The sequence below is a fragment of the Aquarana catesbeiana genome, linkage group LG02 (genome assembly GCF_042186555.1).
Source record: "Aquarana catesbeiana isolate 2022-GZ linkage group LG02, ASM4218655v1, whole genome shotgun sequence".
NCBI lineage: Eukaryota > Metazoa > Chordata > Amphibia > Anura > Ranidae > Aquarana > Aquarana catesbeiana.
The window spans coordinates 345174440-345193956 of NC_133325.1; positions in this window are offsets into that span (position 1 = coordinate 345174440).

Genomic DNA, 19517 nt, shown 5'->3' on the forward strand with positions numbered 1-19517 from the left:
TAGTCTGTTATATTTGTTAACATTCAATTTGCAACAGTCATGAGGTGAAAATTGTGTGTGATTGATGAAGAAAAAACTAAAACTATGTCCCTTTTTCATACACAGGAAGACCTCAGCCAGGACGAGGCTCTGGAATGTGGCACACAGGAGGAGGCTCTGGAATGTGGCACACAGGAGGAGGCTGTGGAATGTGGCAGCCAGGAGGAGGCGGGGCTAAGTGACAGCCAGGAGAAGCCTGGGACCAGTAGGAGCCTGACCGAATCGCAGGTTCCTCCCCTCCGCCTTCCAAACAAAAGGCACAGGAAGGGGAGTCACATGCAGGATTCAGCACTTCTGCATCCCTCAGAGCCTTACCCACTCCTGAAGAGGCCTTTGCCTGCATGGCTGCCACCAAACTGAAGGGCATGCAGGAGGGTCAACGTCTCATGTGTGAGAAACTTCTTTATAAAGTCCTAACTAAGGGGGTGAGTGGCGAAATCACACCAAATACCGACGTGATTGAGTTGGACCATCCTCCTCCTCCTCCTCCTGCCACAACTACACCACCACAGCCACAGCATGGAAGGAAGCGTGGAAGGAAGACCAGAGAGTGATGGCCCTGGGTTCAGTCTGGTGTGACAAAAGATGCAGTCTCTTGTATGACCACAGCCTGGGGACACAGATGTCATCTGCTGCTTTCAGGATCTCTGGGACTTCTGGACCAGACTGCACTCCCTTATATATGGACTCCTCAGGCCACCAATTTTTCTGGAAAAGAATTGATGTGTGCCCTGGGGGCCAAAGGCTTCGCCAATTTCTGCAGTTTCTCCAGCGTTGCCTCCCTCTTTGTTTGGTTCTGAGCCCTTAATAAAGGAGTTTTTGTTTGAATTATACTCGCCTATGTGTGTTTTCCTTCAAAAAGGACAGTTTGTTTGTGAGGAGGCAGGTACATTTAAAAAATAAAATGTGAAATTAACAAGGGACACCAACACCAAGCAACCTCCTTGAGATTAAATAATACAAGATAATAATGGTGTTGTGGTAACTTGACACACAAAACACACACAAAAATATTATGGAGTAAAACCCCCAAAAATAAAAAAATACATCAGCCTGGAAAAAAATACAAACACAAAAATAAAACAACAAAAAAGAAATTTGGTCAGATGTGACAAATCAAAATATATTGAGGGAATCATGATAAATACTGTATTTATTGGCGTATAACACTCACTTTTTCACCATGAAAATCAGGTGCAAATACCATGTGCGTGTTATACGCCAATACTTCAATTTTAGCTGCCTCGGAGGGGACAGGGAGGGGAGCAGGATGAGCGCCATCACATTACATACAGTGAGAATCTCCTTTTTACTTGGCGGCCTCTGTAATAGGAAGTCCTGTCTCCTGGGCCACCATTGGACCACTGTTCTGTCTATCATAGGAGATTCTCACTGTATGTAATCTGTTGACGCTCGTCCCTCCCTGTTCCCTCTAGGCTGCAGATGGGCATTAATCAGGCTGCACTGATGGCAATGGTAAGGCTGCTGCATTAAAGGCAATGGTACGGCTGCTGCATTGATAGCAATGGTAAAGGCTGCTGCATTGATGGCAATGGTAAAGGCTGCTGCATTGATGGCAATGGTAAAGGCTGCTGCATTGATGGCAATGGTAAAGGCTGCTGCATTGATGGCAATGGTAAAGGCTGCTGCATTGATGGCAATGGTAAAGGCTGCTGCATTGATGCCAATGGTGAGGCTGCTGCATTGATGTGGACTGATGAGGCTGCATTGATGGCACTTGTGAGGCTGCAGATGGGCACTTACCCTTTTTATGCTTCAAAGTTCCTTATTTAAAATGTAAGTTTTTTTCCTGACACTTCCTTCTTAAAATGAATGTGCATGTTATACGATTGTGCGTGTTATACGCCGATAAATACGGTAATAAAGAAAGAAGTTTGTGAGAAGTCTGTGTGAATATGAGCAGCAAAACTACTTCATTCTTCTCACATTATAAAGAAGAAGAGAGTGCGCTGTATTAAACAATTTAAAACATTGCAGCGTGACGAAAGTGCTGTATCCATTCCGAATGCTAATTTTACCAGACCGAGCTGTTCTGTCTCAAAATTTCTTCTGAGCATGCGTGGCACTTTGTGCGTCGGAATTGTCCACACACAGTCGGAATTGACGTGATCGGATTTTGTTGTCGGAAAATTTTATAGCCTGCTCTCAAACTTTGCGTGTGGGAAAATCCGATGGAAAATGTCCGATGGAGCCCACACACAGTCGGAATTTCCGACAACACGCTCCGATCGCACATTTTCCATCGGAAAATCCGACCGTGTGTACGGGGCATAAATCTAATAGGTAGATCTGAAATGAGTGGAAGCTCTGCTAAATTTATCATCCAATCATGTGCAAACTAAAATGCTGTTTTCTATTTTCCTTGCACGTCCCCCTGGGATCTACAGCGACTTTACTTTCAAGTGCACCTTCAGTGCACTTACAAGTGCGCTTGCAGTGCAAAGTGGATTTTCCTTTAGTAAATAACCCCCAAAATACCCTCCTAGGGGCTAGGCAATCTGGTCTAGGTTTTAGGTAAAATAATGAAAACTCAGAATTATATTTTAGCACCACATATTTTTATCTCCCTCCATATATAGCCCAAGACTTTGTTTGCTTTGACAGCCACTTCCTGGGAACACCAGTGTTCCCAAGTCCTTCCCCTATTCTATCTTACCCAGCTATATTTAATGTAATGTATAGGAGGCCTCTAGGTGCACAGCCTTACATTTTCAATATGCATTTACTAAGATACTGGGAACTTGCTGTCTTGATATTGTGCGTGTTTCTAATATACACTCGTGTGTCACTGTGTGTATATGTGTTGACAAGTGGAGATTTTACTCCTCAGAGTGGGTTTTTGTAAAAGACAAAGTTCCACTTGTTTTGCATATGCACATTAATAATTTGTTTTTATGTTAACCATGTGTATAGAAGATAGCTCTATTATCCATGTTCCCGGGGTCTTTCTAGCTTATCAAAAAGAATATCTTAAGGCACTGTCCAGTAGCTGCTCTTGCTTGTTTAGCACTGACCCCTGAAGGAGCTGCTGATATTTAATTGGACCTGTACTCTGCTTTTCTGCCCCCAATAAATTGCCTCAACCCGCTTGACAGAGCTGTGGAATAGTGTTGGTGTGGAGCCTGACAATAAAGGACAACCCCACAATATACAATATACAATATAATGTACCTTTACCAGTACCTGGGTATCTGTTGCTCCACCTGTAGGAAAAGGAACAACGCTTCACACCAATTGTAATTAACCAGAGTATGATTTTACTATGACTGATATAAATAATAGGTACAACAACTGCACTGCCACACAAATGTAATGTGACAATACAATAAACATTCACAACTTATTAGAATATAAAGGTTTCTTGGATGACCTCTGCGAACGTGTCTCCAAGTGGGACCAATGCTCAGAGTGACAGTGCCTTGACACTGGGCACTTCCAGCACGCTGCACTAAGCACAGTAAACACAATGTTATCAAACACACTACAGTACAATTTGCTCAAGAGCTCCCCCTGAGGTATGATGCAGTCCTGTGTTACTATAACTGAATGCAAAGCCCCTCAGTGGAAGATGCAGTCTTTGGTCTTCTGTCTTCTGCTAGCTATTATACTGCAGTGTCTGTAATCCAAGGGTTTTAACAAGCAAAGAAGTAGGATAAACTGATGTTTTTAAACTGTTCTTGTTGTATACCACACTTATAATTGCCTCCTATATAGTTGTCTCTGAACCGCACAGTGTTGGTGTCTCAGAGAAGCATATGCTTGAGGCCTGCTTAGATTCAGTCTATTTGAGTGAGACCCCACTGTGGATCTACAGGACTCAGTAACACTGTGGTATGAGTCTATGTGTGTAAGTGCGTTAAAGAACGTTGGGCGATAGCCCTCACCACACCAGGCCTGGAAAGTTGGAAACCTCCTCTCTGATTGTCTCAGTCCTGCTACCAGACAGCTCCGTATGCTACTCCGATCCGCAAGTTGACCAGGACCCTCAGATGGCTCTGTCAGGCATCTCTGGATCCTTCTCGATCCGATTGCACTGCTTCTCCAGCACACAAGTGTAAGGCAGAGTCGCTGGTCGTTCTGCTCCTTGAGATGTGGGCCGTGCTCTCTGGAACACCTCCTCACAGATCCTTGCAGGCAGGCCACGGGTCCAGAAGAGAAAGAAAATGGCTGCGCCGGGCCTTTTATTACCTACCAGCATGCAGTTCATTCACTCAGTGTTCATGGGTAGGTGAGTGAGCATGATGGGTAGGTGAGTCCTTTCAACAAGTAAATAATTAAGTCACTTCCTGTTAGGCTCTGTGAAGTCTCTTGAGTTTAAAAATAAACAAAATCACCAAAAGCATATCTTTTCTGGCGACTAGAGGGTGCCAAATACCAATTAATAGCATTGTCCAACTTTTATCTTTTATTACTTTTATCCCCCGCTAGCGGCCAAGGAAAGGCTTAATAGCACCTGTTTTGTGGCGCTGCCGAAGCGCTTTGCAGGCGATAATGCAGCGCTGCCCATTCATTCCAATGGGAAGGGGCAGTGCGGGAGCGGTGTATACACCGCTCCCACGCTGCTCCGAATATGCTGCTTGCAGGAATTTTTTTCCTGTCCTGCAAGCGCACCGCAGTGTGAAATCACTCAGGCTTTCACACTGGGGTGGCTTGAAAGGCGCTTTTCATACGCTTTACAGGCGCTATTTTTAGCACTAAAACCCCTGAAAAGCACCCCAGTGTTGTTTTTTGGTAGTAAAACCTTGCTTTATTTGTAAAAGTAGATATAATATAAAAAAAAAAAAAAATTTGGTTTATGCAGTTCAGCTAACTTTGGCGATACTTTATGTCTTTATGTGTGTATGTATATTATACTGTATATATTTTACCATATATACTACATCTCATAACTGATAACTACTCTCTGTTTGGCAGGCACAGTTCTAGAAGAAAAAAATAGTTTCCACTCATCAAACTCTGTCATATTTCTAGCACTTTTTAGAATTATAGTGTTGATTACAGCCTGGAAAATACAGATGAAAGTTTACAAACAAAAATGACATAGACATCCATCTATGTTTTTTTTTTTTTTCAGTTATATAGTTTTCATAATTTGACATTAAAAATTGAATGAATAGTGTTGCCATGTATTTCAGAATAAGTATAAAAGGTTATTCAATTTTGTCTGTACCTAATATAATAAAAATCCTTCAAGTCAAATAACACTTGACCTCTATCCAAGGTCAGTGAAGAAATAGGGCAAAGGTTATAATGATCACTATGCTAGATATATGATTGACAACATTAGCAATCCCACTTAGCTGCTGCCTTTAGTTTCTGTTTTAGTTCCATGATAAGTAATGAGATATCAAATGTTGTCTGGCATATTAATTTAATACATTTTCTGTGTAAAATGTATTCATCACAGTTATAAGCCTATTTTCTTCTATATATGACTTCTACAGTACCTGACCGCGAAATTGTGTTTTCCCATCATGCTGATTCTCGGCGACAGGGTACTGTGCATGTTGCGCTGGCTCGCTCATCGGGAAAGAAAAACTTTTTTTTTTCTTTTGCGATGAGCAACAGGCAGTGCTGACAGCTGTCTGGTATGAATCATGAGGGGGAACGCCGCGACAAATTTTAAATAAAAAAACGGCGTGGGTTCCCCCCAGGGGCATACCAGGCCCTTAGGTCTGGTATGGATTGTAAGGGGAACCCCCCTTACGCCGAAAAATTGGCGTGGGAGTCCCCCCAAAATCCATAACAGACCCTTATCCGAGCATGCAGCCCGGCCGGTCAAGAAAGTGGGTGGGGACGAGCGAGCGCCCCCACCCCAAAGCACCTTGTCCCCATGTTGATGAGGACAAGGACCTCTTCCCGACAACACTGGCCATTGGTTGTCAGGGTCTGTGGGTGGAGGGCTTATCAGAATCCGGGAGCCCCCTTTAATAAGGGGGCCCCCAGATCCCGGCCTCCACCATATGTGAATGAGTATGGGGTACATGGTACCACTACCCATTCACCTAGGGAAAAAAGTGTCAATAAAAAAACACACTACACAGGTTTTAAAAGTATTTTATTAGGCAGCTCTGGGGGTCTTCTTCTGACTTCGGGGGTCTTCTTCCAACTTCTCTGCTCTCTCCAGCCTCTTCTTCCGGTGTTCGGCTTCTTCTCCCAGTGTTCCGCCTCTTCTCCCGGTGTTCTGCCTCTTCTCCTGGTGTCCGGTTCTTCTGCCAGGCTCCTCCGCTATCTTCTGCTCTTTTGCCACTCTTTTGCTAGCGGTGGCCTGGTCTTCTCTGTCTTGTTCCTTCTTCTCTTCTTCTTCTCTTCTGCTTCCGATGTTGACATGACACTGTCTCCCGCTGTTATGCTGTGTGAGCGGTGCGTGATCACTTATTTAGGCATGGGGCGTGGTCACCGGGTGATGTCACTCGGTGACCCCGCCCCCTTGTGACGCCACAGTCCCTGCACACAGTATTCCAGCGGGAGAGAGTGTCGTGTCAACATTGGAAGAAGAGCAGAGGGGAGAAGACAGCGCAGAAGACCGGGCCACCTCTAGCAAAAGAGCGGCAGAAGATAGGGGAGGGGCCCAGCAGAAGATAGGGGACACCGGGAGAAGAGGCCAAACACCAGGAGAAGTGGCGGAACACCGGGAAAAGAAGCCGAACACCAGGAGAAGAGGCCGGAGAGAGCGGAGAAGTCAGAAGAAGACCCCCAAAGTCCGAAGAAGACCCCTAAGTCGGAAGAAGACCCCCGGAGCTGCCTAATAAATTACTTTTAAAACCTATGTAGTGTGTTTTTTTATTGACACTTTTTTCCCTAGGTGAATGGGTAGGGGTACCATGTACCCCATACTCATTCACATAGGATGGGGGGCCAGGATCTGGGGCTCCCTTATTAAAGGGGGCTCCCGGGTTTCGATAAGCCCTCCGCCCACAGACCCCGATAACCAAAGGCCAGGGTTGTCCGAAAGAGGCCCTTGTCCTCATCAACATGGGGACAAGGTGCTTTGGGGGCGCCCCCCTGCCCCAAAGTGCCCACCCCCACATGTTGAGGGCATGCGGCCTGGTACGGTTCAGGGGGGGGCTCGCTCATCCCCACCCCCTTTCCGGACCGGCCGGGCTGCATGCTCAGATAAGGGTCTGGTATGGATTTGGGAGGGACCCCCATGCCGATTTTTCGGTGTAGGCGGAGTTCCCCTTACAATACATACCAGACCTAAGGGCCTGGTATGCCCCTGGGGGGGAACCCACGCCTTTTTTTTTATTTAAAATTTGGCGCGGCGTTCCCCCTCATGATTCATACCAGACAGCTGTCAGCACTGCCTGTCGCTCATCGGGAAAGGAAAAAAGAGCTTTCCTTTCCCGATGAGTGAGCCAGCTCGGTGCTGGCTCCCGTGACAAGGCTCGCAGGTGTCAAATCCCGCCGATAACAGCGGTCGCTGTATCTTGTTAAAAGTCCCTGTCCTAACCAAAAAACAATAAATACCAATTAAAAGTATTGTAACCTCATTACCTACTGCCTTGTTTTAAAAAAAAAGTGCATCTCTGTAATGCATTCACACTTCCCCGTGCTTTATCCTTTTTAATACCTTGCAAGCACAAAAAATTACCTCTTCATCTCCAAAATCTTCTTAACTTCATGTTTGAGCTGACAACACAGTGCATTTGGGAGATTTAGGTCAGTGTGCATGCCTATGTCAGTGTCAGGGCTGGGCTCCTTCTACTTTAATGAGAAGATCTTTCCTTTCAATACTCAGAAGCTGCTCAGCTGTCAGTTAATTACCAGCCACTTGTTACCACAGTGGCTCACCTGGTTACAATTAACCTGCTTCATTTGCTATCTAAGCAGCTTAGCTAATTTCTTCCTTGCCCTTTTGTGGTCTATGATCTTTTTTTTTTTTTTTTTCCACAAAAAAGGTTTTATTGAAAGAAAGCACAATTACATGTACAAACAGTTGAACAGGTTTTGAAAAATGCATCCATGACATTTTATACATTGGTAATACAGAAAGTGTTGCTGCAATTTAAGTCATGGGAAACGAAAGTATATGGTAGGTTAATTGAAGTGCATAAAAGAAGAACCAGCTGACCGTATTACTATGAGACATTTTCTGTATTTAAGTATTGTTGTAATCAAAAATCCTTTGTGTGGGCCAATATCACCAGGTCCAGTCACGAAGTAAGGAAGAGCATTAGACTTGTGTGGAAGTAAAACAGAAAGACCTGTTTCTATTAGATCTTAAAACATGTTGTGTTAATTGTCTCAGTCAGATGTTGTAGGTAGGGTATGTATAGGTATGGATAAAAGGGGTATAGAACTTAAATGGAGTGGAGATATTAGAGGGATATAGGGGGGGGGGGGTAGGTGTAAGAAAAAACAGCGGGGAAAAAGGGATGAAAAAGGAGAGAAAAAGAAAAAAAAAAAGGGAGAGAAAAGAGAGATATGGAGCAATGAGGTATAAAGGGGGTAGAGGACCGCTCCTCCTCACAATTCACACAGCCCCGCCAAAAAGAGCGACCGAATCATTCCCTGTCGCTGGGGGGGTAAAATATTACATCGGGAAGTACGACTTGTAGCAGTTAGTGCTTTTAAAATGTGTCCAACATGCCCATGTAGTGGTGAATTTTTGTATGCGATCTTGTGAGATATAGATCAGTTCCTCCATCTCCTCTGTCTTAACAATCAGCGTCAGCCATTCCCTGATAGTCGGGGGGTTGGTTGAACGCCAGTTTACAGGTATGCATAGTCTGGCCGCATTTACCATATGCATGGCCAGTGATTTGTGGTAGGATCTTTTAGGTAAGGTTGTATGGTGGAGGAGATATTGTGCTGGATTGAAATCCAGTGTGTAAGTAATGACCCGTTGTATTATGTCATGAACCTTCTTCCAGAATGGCTGAAGTATTGGGCATTCCCACCAGATGTGGATCATAAACCTTCCCCTTTATTACCCCTCCAGCACGTATTTGAGATTGAGGGTGAGAATTTATGTAGCCGAGTTGGTGTTCTGTACCATTTTGTGAGTATTTTATAGCCATTTTCTTGTATAGCTACATTTAATGAGTCTTTGTGTGTATGTATATGAATGGTTTCCCAGTCTTCATCAGTGAGAGCTATGCGCAAGTCTTTACTCCAGGATAAACGTAGGGTTTCTGTTTGTGAGTGGTGAGGTATTCCCTGGAGAAGAGAGTAAATGGTAGATATTAGGTGTCTTTGTGGTGTGTTCTGGGAACATAAGGTTTCAAATGGTGTTAATTGTCTTGACCATATATCATTGTAGTTTGAATAGGTGAAAAAGTGTCTCAGCTGTCTATATGTCCAGAAAGGAAAATCATTTGTGTGGGATGTAGATCTGAGATTTTTATAGGATCGGAACCGGCCTTCATGGAAGAAGTGGCGTGTTTGGACATCTTCGTGTGGCCATTCTTGTTTTAAAAATGCATCTGACTCCCCTGGGGGGAAATCTGGGTTCCCCCTCAGGGAAGTCAAAGGCCCTGGTCATGAGGATAGATGGAAGGATGTCACAGCCAAAGTAAAAGCAAGTAATGACGGGTAGATAAATGGATGTATCTTGATGGGATGGGGCCAGTGTTTGGATGAGAGCCAGGGAAGGTTGTATAAAGGCCTGGGTATAAAGGAGCTTTCTAATACTACCCAAGGCTTCCCTATTTTGTTGGTTCTCCAGTCAACTACCCTAGTTAAATGGCAAGCCAGGTAGTACTTATGAAGATCTGGGAGAGCAATCCCACCCTTGGTCTTGTCGCAAGTCAATCATGTGTATTTAATTCGTGGAGGACTGCCCTTCCAGATAAAGGTTGTACAGGATTTTTTATACGAAAAAAAGAAGGAAGGGGGCAAGTGGATTGGGATGGTCTGCATTAGGTAAAGGAGGCGGGGGAGGACAATCATTCAGGGCTGAGCGTCCAGACCATGATACGTTGAGGGTGGCCCAGTCTTTTAAGTCTGTCTGAATTTTTGATAGAGTATGAAGGAAATTGTGGTCATATAGGTCTGTAAGTCGCCTAGTAATTTGGATGCCTAGGTAAGTAATGGTGTCTTCTTTCCATTGAAAGGGAAAGGAGTCTTGGCAGTGAGTGACCTCCTGCGGGGAAAGGGATATATTCAGAGCATGGGATTTGGGGTAGTTTATTTTAAGATTTGATAACACACCAAAATGGTTAATGTCCTTCAGCAAGTTAGGCAGGGATATACGAGGTGATTGGAGTGTCAGCAGGATATCGTCTGCGAAAGCTGCTACCTTAAATTCCCTCCGGTTTATAATTATTCCTTGGATATCTGTATTAGCACGTAGTCTATTTAGAAGGGGCTCTAGGGTCAAGACAAAAATTAGAGGGGACAATGGACAGCCTTGGCGAGTTCCGTTGGTTATTGGAAAGGCGTTTGACAGGAGGCCGTTTGCTTTAACCCTTGCTGAGGGATTGTCATATAAAGCGTTGATGTATGCACACATGCGTGGTGGTAGGCCAATGCCCTTCAGCACTTCCCGCATATAGTCCCAGGCCACCCTGTCAAACGCCTTCTCGGCATCGAGTGACAACAGGAATCCCTTCGTGTCCGAGGAAGTGAGCCAATGGTGGATGTTTAAGGTGCGTATGGTGTTATCTCTGGCCTCCCTACCCGGGACAAAGCCCACTTGGTCTGCTGAGACAAGGTCAGGGATAAAGGGCAGTAATCTGTTTGCTATCATCTTTGCATATAATTTAATATCTACATTGAGTAGTGATATGGGTCTATAGTTGGATGCTAGGGATGGGTCTTTGTCTGTTTTCGGTATGACTGCTATATGGGCTTCAAGCATGTTGCCCAAGGGGATAAATGGGTTTGATAGGGAGTTGAAGGCAGTGAGCATTTGCGGTGAGAGAGTTTCTAAGAAACTTTTGTAGTTGATTAGTGGTAGTCCATCTGGGCCTGGGCTCTTGCCCACTTTCATTTGTTTTATCGCTAGGCACAGCTCCTCCGTGGTCAGAGGGCATTCTAAAGCTGCAGCTTGTTGTGAAGTGATCAGTTTAGGGCAATATTGAGCTAGGAAATCGTGTATTTGAGATTGGCGGACTGATATGTTAGGCGAGTCTGTGTTATGGCATGGCAGGTTGTAGAGTTTAAAGTAAAATTTTTCGAAGTGAGCAGCTATGTCTTCATTTTTAGAAAGAGTTGTGCCTTTGTCAGTGCGAAGATGGTGGATTATGGAGGAAGTCTTGGCTGCTTGTATGGTGCGCGCGAGCAGTCTCCCACTCTTGTTGCCGCGCTCATAGAACACTTTCTGTCTAAGAACATATTGTCGTCTTGTGCGTTTTCCTAGTTCCTCCAATAGAGTGAATCTAGTGTGAAGGAGGTCCTGTAGTGTGGATTGAGAGGTAGATTGTTTGTGCGTCTTTTCAAGTCTATTGATAGTTTCGATAAGGGATGCAATATGGGCCTGATGTCTTTTTTTTTTTTTCGTTGCTAGGGCAATGAGTTTCCCCCTGATGACACACTTGTGGGCTTCCCATAGTGTGACAGGAGTTGTGTCTGGGGACGTATTCTCTTGAAAGTACAGTTGGAGTGGGGTGTTTATTTGTCTTAATATGTCAGGGTCTTTAAGGAGAGAAGGGTTCAGTCTCCAGATCTTAGATCTGTTGTTGTAGTCTGGAAATGTTAAAGTGATCGTGATGGGGTGGTGGTCTGATAAGAACATAGGTTCTATTGTGGCTTGTGAGAGAAATGATAGGTCTGTCTGGGATAAAAATATATAGTCAATTCTCGAGTATTTTTGATGTGGGGAGGAAAAGAATGTGTAGTCTTTGTCTGTCGGGAACATGGTGGTCTATGATCTTTAAGTGCATTCCTTCCTGTGCTCCTGTGTATGTCTTGGCCTGGCTGACTTCCCTTCTGATTCCTGTTACTGATTTTTGCTCCTGACTATGGTGACTTCTGGTTTCCTGACCCCAGCTCATCTAATTACTGGCTCTGGCATCCAAACCCTGACTTCTGTTTTTTTTTTAGTACGTTCCTGAACTGTGTTATTTTTGCAATTTCATTAAAGGTGTGATTTTAACTGCACTTTCTGTCTCTGGCTGGTTTATGGTTCCTGACAGTCAGTAGAATCTCTCAGCAGCTCCCACTGTCAGAATTTTACAAGGCCGATAATGATGTCACAGGGAGTAATCTAAGTTGTTTCTTGAAACAGGAAAAAAGTAAAAGGAAAAAATATGAATGCTGGTCTAGATGGATAAAGGGTGGTTTGGGGGTAGATTTGGGTAATGTCTGGACATACACTTTCACTAAAACATTTATCCTTGACAGTACAAGAAATTAAGGAGTAGCATACAAACATTGTCATGACATATGACTAGTGAAACTGAAATATAGAAAACTCATTTAAGAAATACTTACATCTTATACTAGGTCAGTACGTAGATACCTACAACATGATATCATTTTGAATGTACAGTATCTCACAAACGTGAGTACACCCTTACATTTTTGTAAATATTTTATTATATCTTTTGTGTGACAACACTGAAGAAATTACTTTGCTACAATGTAAAGTAGTGCATGTACCGCTTGTATAATGCCCCGTACACACGGTCGGACTTTGTTCGGACATTCCGACAACAAAATCCTAGGATTTTTTCAGACGGATGTTGGCTCAAACTTGTTTTGTCTACACACGGTCGCACAAAGTTGTCGGAAAATCCGATCGTTCTGAACGCGGTGACGTAAAACACGTACGTCGGGACTATAAACGGGGCAGTGGCCAATAGATTTCATCTCTTTATTTATTCTGAGCATGCGTGGCACTTTGTCCATCGGATTTGTGTACACACGATCAGAATTTCCGACAACAGATTTTGTTGTCGGAAAATTTTATCTCCTGCTCTCCAACTTTGTGTGTCGGAAAATCCGATGGAAAATGTCCGATGGAGCCCACACACGGTCGGAATTTCCGACAACACGCTCTGATCGGACATTTTCCATCGGAAAATCCGACCGTGTGTACGGGGCATAACAGTGTAAATTTGCTGTCCCCTCAAAATAACTCAACACACAGCCATTAATGTCTAAACCACTGGCAACAAAAGTGAGTACACTCCTAAGTAAAAATGTCCAAATTGGGCCCAAAGTGTCAATATTTTGTGTGGCCACCATTATTTTCCAGCACTGCCTTAACCCTCTTGGGCATGGTGTTCACCAGAGCTTCACACTGGAGTCCTCTTCCACTCCTCCATGACGACATCACGGAGTTGGTGGATGTTAGCGACCTTGCGCTCCTCCACCTTCCATTTGAGGATGCCCCACAGATGCTCAATAGGGTTTAGGTCTGGAGACATGCTTGGCCAGTCCATCACCTTTACCCTCAGCTTCTTTAGCAAGGCAGTGGTCATCTTGGAGGTGTGAATGGAATTGTTATCATGTTGGAATACTGCCCTGCAGCCCAGTCTCCAAAGGGAGGGGATCATGCTCTGCTTCAGTATGTCACAGTACATGTTGGCATTCATGGTTCCCTCAATGAACTGTAGCTCCCCAATGATGGCAGCACTCATGCAGCCCCAGAGCGTGACACTCCCACCACCATGCTTGACTGTAGGCAAGACACACGTGTCTTTGTACTCCTCATCTAGGTGCCGCCACACACGCTTGACACCAACCAAATACGTTTATCTTGGTCTCATCAGACCACAGGACACGGTTCCAGTAATCCATTCCTTAATCTGCTTGTCTTCAGCAAACTGTTTGTGGGCTTTCTTGTGCATCATCTTTAGAAGAGGCTTCCTTCTGGGACGACAGCCATGCAGACCAATTTGATGCAGTGTGCAGCGTATGGTCTGAGTACTGATGAGCTGACCCCCCACGCCTTCAACCTCTGCAGCAATGCTGGCAGCACTCATACATCTATTTCTTAAAGACAACCTCTGGATATGACACATGTGCACTCAACTTCTTTGGTCGACCATTGCTAGGCCTGTTCTGAGTGGAACCAGAAATGTTAAACTGTTGTATGATCTTGGACACCATGCTGCAGCTTAGTTTCAGGGTCTTGGCAATCTTTTTATAGCCTAGGCCATCTTTATGTAGAGCAACAATTTTTTTTTTAAGATCCCCAGAGAGTTTTTTTGCCATGAGGTGCCATGTTGAACTTCCAGTGACCAGTATGAGAGAGTAAGAGCGATAACACCAAATTTAACACACCTGCTCCCCATTCACACCTGAGACCTTGTAACACTAACGAGTCACATGATCCCGGGGAGGGAAAATGGCTAATTGGGCCCAATTTGGACAGTTTCACTTAGGGGTGTACTCACTTTTGTTGCCAGTAGTTTAGACATTAATGGCTGTGTGTTGAGTTATTTTGAGGGGGCAGCAAATTTACACTGATATACAAGCTGTACACTCACTACTTTAAATTGTAGCAAAGTGTCATTTCTTCAGTGCTGCCACATGAAAAGATATAATAAAATATTTACAAAAATTTTTCTTATATTCGGTCAGTGGGCTGACTAGATTGCATTGAAGACTGGTTGCGACTTTCCTTTACTTTTGAAAAGTTATATATATATATATATATATATATATATATATATATATAATTTTTTTTTTTAACATGTCACAGACACACATGGGATGTCAGGCACCACACCACAGGCCTTTTGCATTAACTATATTATTTCATCATGTAAAAGAATAATTCATATTAATGTTACACATGCTGTGCCTGAAATAAGTACGGGCAAGATTTATTAATCTTGTCAACTCATAAATATAAAGCATTAATAGAGGACTTTGATTGACTTGTGTCACATGCAGGGACTCCTGCAAATATAAAATTGCTTGTGTTCACTTATTAAGAAAACTACCAATTGACATGTCACCTAGAAGTACTCTTTATTGTACTACCTATGGTAATGTTAGCCATCACTGTCAATATATCAGCATGCCATTATAAATTTCGCTTTGTCTTGTCTGGAGCTAATGTGAAGTTTAAAATATTGCAATTCTTTTCAATAAAAGAAAAAAAAGTCTTTGTGGTCTGTAAGGGCAGTGTAATTATTTATTTAAATAACAACAGGGTCTCCACTGAATCAAGCTTAATAAATAACAAGTGCAATCCCAATTAAGAAAATAAATGCTGTATAGCCACAATGATCCACACCAAACGTCTTTGGGTTTTGTGTTTTTGAGATGCAGAGCAGTTACATTCAAAGACAACAAATTACAGTCTCTTCAGAAAAGAACATTTTAATGCATTGTCCATTGTTATAGCAAACAAACATCTGGGCATTATATTTCACTCTATAGAACATACACATGCTCTCAGTTCTGTGGCCATACGATTATTCCAGGCTGATTTAAAATGTTATATATTTTACAAGAGGTATTTACTGGCCATACTGTGCAAAAAAAAAAAAAAAAACATTGCTGATGACATCACTAATCATAGCAATTACACAACACAGCAATGAAGAAAGCAGACAAACTGTGTCTGCAGGTCAGTGCACCCACATATCAAGAGAAGTGTATAGGATTTATAACCAGCAGGGAGAATTGATCACATCTCTACACTGGAAAAACTTGTATGAGGTATTACAATGTTTGTGCAAGTTTAAAATTTACTATGTGCTATACTCTGTAAACAATGCATGACAGTACATTTCTTTTTTCCGTTCTTTAGTTAAATGATGAATCAAACAAAAACATTTTAAAAATGAAAAAATATTCTTCATTCAAATGATAAAAATAAATGCTGTTTGGAATCCATTCCAATTTAGTTCCACTTGAAAATATCTCAGCACAGTAATTTCACTATTTCACATGTGCCACTGGTTATCTCTGAATTTCTATGTCATGTGAATCATGCCACAATAGGAACACCTATCCAAAAGTTGACAAAATAAAAGAGGAGAAATCTTGTGGCCATCATGAATAAAATGCTGATAAAAGTGCTGCAGTTCCCAATTTTGTAACCCAGATTAAGAGATAGGTAACTCCTTGAGCACACTTTTGGTCAAGGACATTTTTGATACCACCACATACAAGACTAAATGTGGAGAAACAAGCCATGGAGAGCAGGGACGTAGATAAGGGAGGGGGTTGGGGGGGTTGAACCCCCCCAGAGCATCCTGTCAAAAATCAACTGCATGGTGTCCCTGGAAGGAAGGAAAAATCCTGGACGGCCGCACACCGCTGAAGGCATCTTTATTGAAAGATTAAAATCTAAAAACAGTCATATCTGAAGCATAGAAAACAGGGAAAAACCACTAACGCATTTCACATCACAAACAGATGCTTATACATAAGCTATGACTAAGCATCTGTTTGTAATGTGAAATGCGTTAGCCGTTTTTCCCTGTTTTCTATGCTTCAGATATGACTGTTTTTGGATTTTAATCTTTCAATAAAGATGCCTTCAGCGGTGTGCAGCCATCCAGGATTTTTCCTTCCTTCCTAATTTGAGCAGAGCCAGCACCTGCAAGATCGTATGGGGCGGGTGTCTTCAACAGGTCTGGAGCCTTTGAGCTGCAATTTCTCTTCCACATGGTGTTCCTGCTGTGCTGTTTGTTGCCGGTGCCATGTGCGGCTGGCAGCAGAGCAGGGACACCATTCAGTTGATCATTTCTGCCAGTCAATGGCACTAGTCTGTAGCAGTGCTTTAAAGCATGTTAGTGGCTGCAATTACACTGTGCAGCATTCCGCAATTGGTCAGCACTCATGCTGTGCTGTTTGTGTTTACACTGCTGGCGGGCCAGACTGTCAGACTCGGCTTGGGCAGACATTGTCTTCACGCAGCACTGAGCAGAGTGGCCGGCCCCTGTTCCGCCCACCGCTCTATTCCATTGGCTCCTTGCAGTGCAGCTTCTCGTCTTTTGCTTGGGGGAGGAGGTTTGCCGGGCCCTCGAGGGTGTCGTGAATATGGTGGAAGAAGTGCTGGCTGCTGCTCTGCTTTCCAGTCCAGGTGTGTCCCTCTTCCACAGGCAAGCTTACCACTGTTGTGCTGCCATGTTTGTATTGGGAATCTCTGAAGCTCCTTTCTGTATCTTCCACCCTCCCTCCCCTGTGCTCACAATGTGACATCTGACTCAAACACCTTCCCCCCTCATCACAGTGTACTAAAAGAACCAGGAGGCAGAGAGGAGGTGAGCTGAGTTTTCCTGGGTTGAAAGCTGCCAAAGTTTCAGGAGGAATTGTGTTGCGGATATTGTAGTGAAGGGTTAAGGTGACAAATCAAGAGACGTGAGAGTGTGTAAGGGGGGGGGGGTGCAGCCCCTCCACAGCTGACAGATATCTCCCTAGCTGGCACACACTTCTATCTATACAAACATCCCTGAATCATGCTGTCCAGATAATGTGAAGGAGATTTATGACAATTCATGTAAACCTGTGTTTATGTGGTGAGTTTACACTACTGAATGTACAGACTCAGAGCCTGGATAACACAGGGTTATATGAATGGTCATAACTTAACTTCACACACAGAGTGCCAGGGGTATGTAGATACATATTTACACCTTATAACAAGAAATCATTTTTATTGAGTAGTACTGTTGTATGATTTATTAATTTATTTTATTTCAGGTACTTATATAGCGCAGTCAATTTACACAGCGCTTTATATATAAATTGTACATTCACATCAGTCCCTGCCCTCAAGGAGCTTACACTCTAAGGTCCCTAACTCACATTCATATATACTAGGGACAATTTAGACAGTATCCAATTAACCTACCAGCATGTCTTTGGAGTATGGGAGGAAACCGGAGTACCCGGAGGAAACCCACGCAGGCACAGAGAGAACATGCAAACTCCAGGCAGGTAGTGTCGTGGTTGGGATTCAAACCAGCCACCCTTCTTACTGCTAGGCTAGAGTGCTACCCACTACACCACTGTGCCGCTTTATGGCTGTATATATTAGTAGATGATATATATGTGTTTTTTTAATTTTTATTATAGACATCATTATCTGACCACTTCTCAGCCCCCAACTCCCCCCGGCTTGCATCAACCCCCCCCCCAGGACACTTCATACATCCAGCTGAGGGACATCATTCCATAGTCACCTATCTCTCCCTTATCTTCCCAACACCACTCCCTGGTCACCCCACAGACGCTGCAAGAAATCCCTCCCCATTCTGTCACTGGCAATGCTGGCAAAGCGCAGCACATGTGTCTGTGTTCCATTAATTTTTAGTGGACCCTAAATGGCAGTGTTCACTTTTGAGATAGAGAAAGGAATAGATAGAGAAAGGAACTCAGGACACATTCAGTAAGCCCACTGTCATACCCTCCACACTCCTCTCCCGTACATACAGCCCCCATCATACCCTCCACACTCCTCTCCTATACACACTGCCCACTGTCATACCCTCTACACTTCTCTTCTGTACCAGGCTTTAGACTGGACAATAGCCAACCTCACTGGGCAACGTTCAAAACTGAATTCAAGCTCAATTTTCAAGAAGATCTGAGAAAACAGAATTATGGATGTGATTGCTTGCTATGAGCAACACATACTTTTTCCCTTTCCAGCCTTTATGAATTTGGCTTAATTTGTTTTATTAAAAACGACTTTTACCTGCTGTTGAACCCCCCACAGAACTAAAAATTATCTATGGCCCTGATGGGAAGGTGCATTTCAAATATATTGGATTTTTTTTCCTTGTCTCCAAAATGACTGAAGAAAAAGCCTTTCTTAACTGTAACAAACCAAATAAAATAATTTTGGGTGCTGCTGATGTCTGTAAGCAAAGCTAAAATGACAATGGCCAGCATGATTGCTCTAAGCTGTTGTATTGCTTTTGTATAAATGATATGCACGGACTTATTGCTAAGTGCAGGCTGTTTTCATTTTCGCTTTATAGGGTACCAATTGACAGGAGTCTTGCTGAGCATCAGCGGTTCTCTACAACATTAATTAGAGCAGCGTCTTTTTGGCTTGGTTTAAACAAAGCTAATGCTGACAAAACATGCTGTTGCCTATGCTCTCTGAAAATTGTGGTGGTTCTATAACACTACATATACATAGCATTAACATATCCCCCATACCTATAATTTAAAAGCTTTTTAAAAAATTCTCTTACCTGTACCATTTTTTCCTCTTTTTTTTTTTTTTTTTTGCATTAACAAGATCTCATGCCATTCGAGATGATAATGGGTTCTCTTTCAGCCTTCCGAAGGACTAAAATTCAACATCAAAAACAGTGTCCTGTTGACTTCAATGCAATCAGAATTTTGAATTAAAAAAAAATGTGAAATGAATTCAAATTTTTATTTTAGAGGAAGTAATTACTCAGATTTTAACCACTTGCCGCTCAGTGTATGCACACATGCTGCCTCAGAGAAGTGGGTCTTCTTTCCTAGGGCATCATATGTGCATACCTTTATTTGTGCTGGGAGCACACTCTCAGCACAGAGACCAAGATGTCACCAACAGCTTTGGGTCTCATACTAATGATCAGGAGCTGAGAGGACTGGCTCTT